This window comes from Heterocephalus glaber, unplaced genomic scaffold (genome assembly GCF_053883595.1).
Source record: "Heterocephalus glaber isolate CG9 unplaced genomic scaffold, H.glaber_assembly_v1.0 deba00000738, whole genome shotgun sequence".
Lineage (NCBI taxonomy): Eukaryota > Metazoa > Chordata > Mammalia > Rodentia > Bathyergidae > Heterocephalus > Heterocephalus glaber.
Genome location: NW_028258161.1, coordinates 10,653,677 through 10,660,299, shown reverse-complemented (window position 1 = coordinate 10,660,299; position 6,623 = coordinate 10,653,677).

The window sequence follows — 6,623 nt, the reverse complement described above, 5'->3', positions numbered from 1 at the left end:
TGGTTCCTGGGGTTGTGATCCTCATTGTCTTTTCCTAGGGTATTGTCTAAAATATTTTGGAGTGCTGGTTTGGTATTCACGAAGTTCCTAAGGTGCTCTTTGTCATGAAAGTATCTTATTTCTCCATCCATTTTGAAAGATAGTTTTGCAGGGTACATCAGTCTGGGTTGGAGGCTGTTTTCCTTTAGGGCTTGAAATACATCACTCCAATCTCTTCTTGCCTTGATGGTTTGTGTTGAGAAGTCCGCTGTGATTCTGATGGGTTTTCCTCTGTATGTGATTTGTTTCTTTTCTCTAAATGCTTGTAGAACTTTGTTCTTCTGTTGAATTTCTGGAATCTTAACAATTATATGCCTATGTGTAGATTTTTTTTTTGATCAAGGCTATTTGGAGTCCTATATGCCTCACTTATCTGTATGTCAAGTTCTTTTCCCCTGCTTGGGAAGTTTTCTGCCATCACTTCTGTGAACAGTTTTTTTATATCATCTGCACTCTGCCCTGTTTCTTCTTTGACTCCAATCAGTCTTATGTTATTCTTCTTTGCATTGTCTAGCAGCTGCTGGATTGCTTTCTCGTGGTCCCTTACAATTTTGAAGCAATTTTTCTTTTCCTTGTCACTTACTGCAATCTTATCTTCTGTTTCTGAAATTCTGTCCACACATTGACTCATTCTACTGTGTAGACTTTGATCTCCTGGAAATCTGTTTGCATCTGTTTTATGGATTCCATTTGTTTCCTATGTTGGGATTCCATCATGTTCTTCAGCTCCTCTATTTTTTTTTAATCTGTGTCCTCTCTAGATTTATTAATCATGTCTTGCAGTATGGGCACGATCTCTGCTGTTATCTGAGAAATTATTTCTGATTTCATTTTTTCCAGATCCTCTTTTGTTGCCAGTTCAGGGAGTCCAGGTGGTTGAATATCACAGTGTTCCATCTCGTTTCCCTTTGGGGTTGCTTTCAGTGATTGGGAAGTCTGGTTCAGAGACTTGTTTATGTGTCTTCTCATTTTGATGGGGTGGGAGTTGCTGTTGGCTACTGCATGGCTTACCTCCTCTGCACTGTGGGGGATGGAGTGGTATGGCAGCCCTGAAGCCGCCTCCTGGGCACTGGGAGTGGCTCACCTCCTCTGTGCTGGGGGGATGGGGTTAAAAAGCTTCTGCACAGCAAGAGAAACCACCAAGAGAGCTAAGAGACAAACCACAATGTGGGAAAAAATCTGTACCAGCTGTTCCTCAGACAAAGGTCTACTATCTAGAATACATAAAGAACTTTTAAAAATCAGACCTCCTAAATTTAAAGACTGAATCCAAAAATGGGCATCTGAAATGAACAGACATTTCTCAGACAAAGAAGTAGAAATAGCATATAAATACATCAAAAAATGTTCAACATCACTGGTCATTTGAGAGATGCAAATGAAAACAATGCTGAGATTCCACCTCACCCCAGAAAGAATGGCTGCTATCATGAAATCAACCAAAAACAAATGCTGGCAGGGCTGTGGGGAAAAAGGAACATTTCTCCACTGTTGGTGGGTGTGCAGATTGGTGCAACCACTGTGGAAATCAGTATGGAGATGCCTCAAAGAACTAGGATTGGAAGTCCCATTTCACCCAGCTATTCCCCTGCTGCATATCTTCCCAAAAGAATTAAAAGAATCATACTACAGAGATATATGTGCACCCATGTTTATAGCAGCACTGTTTGTAATAGCCAAAACTTGGAAACAGCCCCATTGCCCTTCACCTGGAGACTGGATAAAGATGTGGTTTTTTAATAAAATGGAGTACTACTCAGCCATAAAGAATGAGAAACTAGGGACTTTTATAGCTAAATGGATGCACACTGAGGCCATCCTCTTAACTGGAATAAACAGGACACACATGTGTAAATACCGAATAGTCTCTCTGGTATGAGAAACTGAATCTGTAAATAATGATTAAAATATATAATAGATAATGTGAAATAGGAAGAAAATGACCAAAGGGGAAGTGGGAGGGGTAGGGGAAAGGAAAGAAGGGAATGGAATTAATTTGAGAAAGGGAAAAATGGAAACAAAGTCTTTGTAAATCAGGAGGGGTGGAGGGTTTGAAGGGAGGGCAGGGGAGGGGGGAAAAATAAGAACCAAGACACATCATGTACAGATACAAGTTCCCAATGATGGATGTCATTGTATTGTATACCTAAAATGTACCAGTAAGCTTAATGAATAAAAAAAAGAACGTGCATATGAATCAATCCAGCATGAAGAAGAAGACCCAGCAAGCAGGCCAGCCTTGTGCATCCAGGCAGAGAGAACGAGTTCTGCTAGTGTCGCTGGATCCCAACATCAAGCACCACTCACCCAGCTCTGCCAGCCCCACCCAGACACAAAAGCAGATGGCCTTTACCACCTGTGCCAGTTTGTCCCAACATTGAAGACTACAGGAGCTGTAACAGACATAACATCTGAATGGTAGTCTCTGACAGTCAACACAGGTGGTTTTTTTTAAGCCACAAACTGAGAACTCAGTCTTAGCAGAGAAACTTGACTCTTACTAAGATGAAAATTAAGATCACTTGGACTCTCTTTTCAATGCTCTTCCCTTCCTCCACTCCCACATGTGGAAGCTCAGGGTTACCTCTCCCCCGGGGCCCTGACCCTTGTCCTCATGTTTCCCAGGACCTGTTCCTTAGGTCTCTCCATTTCCCTCTTACATCCTCAGTCTCTCCCTGTCTGCAGTCTCCTTGCCTTCAACCAATAACTATGCTTTAATGTGGTCTCATCTTTTATGCTGGAGAATTCCTTCCTTGACACTCAGCTCCCAGCCTCTACCACCATTATTGTTCAATCTTTGTAAAGACATAGTTCACACCTCCCAGGATACTTCTGCCTGACTTCTCTTTCAGCTCCCCTCTGAATATACTTTCACTGGGGCTACCAGTGGCCATCTACACTGAGTCCAGTGGGTATTATTCAGTCCCTACCTTTTTCAAGTTCTCTGTTGTATTAAATGTCATTAAGCATTTTTCTACTCCATCAGCCTCTGTGATATCACTGTCTTCCCACCATCTGCGCACTTAATTAGCTTTTGCTTTGCAGCCTTCTCAATGTCTTCACCTCTGTTACCTGAGATTCTGTCTTTAGCACACTGTTCCTCTCTTCTCTCTACAGATGATTTCAACCACCCTCACACCTCCTTTAGCATCTGTGTCCTGTGGACTCCAGAATCTAGACAGTCATGTCAGGGCTTCCTTAGAGTGTCAGATCCATTTACCCGAATGTCTATTGGACATGACGTTGATGATCTACAGGGATCCCACATTTAGCATGTCCTAAACTGACTTAATCTGCTTCCAGCTCCATCAGCTCTTCCTTCTGTATCTTCTTTTTCAGTTGGCAATGCCACCATCCACCCAAACACTTGTGTTAGAAACTTGGCTCTTCCAGATCCTTCATCTCTAATTTTAACCACTTGAACATCCTACAGATTTTGCTTACTAAAGAATTCCAGAATCTAGCTTCTCCTCTCGATCTACACCAACTCTATTGTAGCTTGAGTTATTATCCTTTTTCCCATGAATTAAATCTTTCTTTACTTCTTCATAATTGGAAAAAACTCAGTCAGCCCCTCATAAACTTCTAGAAGGCCTACTATGGACACATGGCAAAACACAACTCCACCGCCTCCCATCATGCTCATAATTCCTTCATTGCTGGAAACAGTGTTTCTCAAATCATCAAGCAGAGAATCTGCTTCAGGCCCACTTAAGGTGCTTGTAACCACACTGATCCCTGAACCTTACATAGGTCCTACCAGATCATAATTTCCAGCTGTCTCCTAGACATCTGTAAATTTCCACACATAGCTCAGCTATATCCATTCTGGAACTTCTGGCTCAATGGCACAAGGCCCTCCTGACCACGGCTCTTGCCTCTCCAATGTCATTTCCTTCTCACTATTCCCTGACATCAGCTCCATGCTTCCCAGCAACCTACATGCCTGCATTTTATTACCTGATGTGTCTCCCTTGCATGACTGTTTATGCCTTCCAGGAAATCTCCTCTGGCTTAGTCTTCACCGCTGTCCCTTTGTCTGGCTGACCTACTTATCCACTAAGATTCTCCTCACATCTTTCTTGTAACAAAACTTAACTTTCCACGGTCCCACTCTTATTCTTTCCCACATCTTGTCCCTTTTGTTCAGATGTTGAACTCCTTCTGAGCATCCCCATGCCTATCTCTAGTTTGTTCTTAGTAACTGGTCTCACAGTTCCTAATCAGTGGGCCTATTTATCCACTACAAAGTAAGCACCTTGAAGACAGAGACTCTGTGCTACTCATTAGCCCCCATCCCAAGCACAGGCCAGACCTATGGCAGGCACTCGGGGAATGTTTCTTCCATAAATGAAGTGAGCACACCTGCTCTACCTATCCTTGTTAGAGTTTTCTCTGCTACAGAAATAAGAAGCTACTGGGAGTCCAAACAGGCAAAGGCAGGGAGTAGCACGCACATGGTCAGAGAGCAGGAGGAGGTGTTCATGAGATGGATAGTAACAGTGTGAAGGGAACAGAAAGGGAGAGTGCTCATGGAAAGGGACCATCGAGGTCACTGTTCTGTAAAGGGATGCAAAGGGACTAAGTGTTGTGGTTGAGGAAGGAGATGATGAACTTCTGAGCAAAAGCAGCAGAGGAGAAGGAAGACAAGAGGATGGAGCTAAGAGATTTCTGAAAGGATTTGGGGGCTCAGTGTTTTAGGGGTGAGTTAGCACTGTGTAACACATGACCACTAACTTAGTTGAAAACTACCCTCCTTTCAGCTCACAGTTCCGTCAGTTAGAGGCCCGCGCACGGTGTGGTTGAGTTCTTTGCTCTGGGCCTCTCGGGGCTGAGGTCTAGGGTTTGGTGGGCTCACTGCCCTTCTGCCTACAGCTTGGGGTCTTCTTCCAAGCACATGTGGTTGTCAGGAGAATTTGGTTCCTCGCAGTTGTAGGACTGGGCTCTTCGCATTCTTGCTGACTGTGAGGACTGCTTTCAGCTCCATCAGGCCTCTCATTCCTTGTCATGTTTTCCCTTCCATTATCAAGGCTAGCAACAGAGAATCTCCCTCCCCTCACTCTTCAAATTTCTTTCTTCAGGAAAAGCCTGACCTTTTAAGGGACAGAATCTTGATGAGTTTGGTTGAATAGCTAGGAAAGGTGTGTACTCCAGGGGTCCCGGGGCCATCTAAGAATTCTGCTACCATGGTGCAGGTGGGGAGCAATTTGGAGACTGAGCATTCTCTATAGGCAAATCAGAGGGAGAGGGGAGTCATTCATTAACAAAGCCTGAGAAACAGAAGGTGCAATAGTTTTGGTAGGAAGGTGAATTCAAATTTAGATACATAAAGAGCTAAAGAGAAAAAAATCTCAGCAAAGTAGCTTTTTGATTTAATAATGTCTCCTGCCAGCCTACTTTATAAGGGTAGAGCCCCAGTAGCATTTTTTTTTCCAGGAATACAAAATTATTGGTGGAAAAAATTAGTTGCTGAAAGGAACTGATATTCAGGGAACGTGGGATAAAATGAAGTATATTTTATAAAAGTGTTTTGCTCAGCTAAGCTATCTGAAAGTTCTAAAGAATACTCTAATTCATAATGGGCCATAAAATGTGCCACAAAGTTGGAGGCCAGGTTTTTATTCTCTTATACTTTCAAGAACCTGGCCCTGCATTTTCATTACAGTGGTGTTTCTACCTCGTGCCAGGAAATGGTGGTCTAGTGCATAATGGTCTTGCAAAAAGGAACTGGCTAAGTTTCAGTCTTTGTCTAAACCTATCCTTAAGTCTAAACAGTCAACTACATCAGGCAGTGCTTTCACAGATTATCAGCTGCTCTTGCTCTGTCTAGATAAATAAATTTTTATGATTTCTCCTACCTTCCTGTGAAGTATTCAGATGTTAGGCATTGCAGGCAGGAGGGAGGAAATCAATATAATGAAGAATATTTTGGGCTGGGGATTTAGCTCAGTGGTTCTGGTGCCTGCCTTGCAAGCGCAAGGTCCTGAGTTCAATCCCTGGCATCAAAAATATATATATTTTGCATTCATCTTGAAGAGATAGAGGGGCAGAGGCAGAGGTAAACTGGATAAACTTAAGGGCAAGTCATTAGAATGCAATTTGACTGCTGCTAGTGGGTAGAGTATGAGGTACAGGGAGGAGGGGGCTCCAAGGACGAAGCTAAGGCTCAAAACCAGCCTGGAAAGAGATCATGAAAGATATTTTTATTGCAGGATGGGGTTGTCTTGTCTCATTTTATTCTGCAAACGGTTAAGAGTCAGGTCTCTACATTGGTTTTTTTTTTTTTCTTTCAGAATTTATATCCAATTGTAAAGAAAAACTTTATTGGGGTAAAATGTAAGTACAAGAAACTGCATAATAAAGTGTATAATTTGATTAGCTTCGACAAGTGTGCATATATATATGTATGTATCTTAGAAGTCATTACCATAATCAAAATAACAACATCTCTTCCCCAAGTTTCTTTGTGGTCCTTTCCTCTCATTCCCTCCCACATAGCCTGGCAATCACTGACCTGCTTTCTGTCATTGTAGATTACTTTGAATTTTCTAAAAGTGGAACCAATGGAGTGTTTTCTCTTTTCT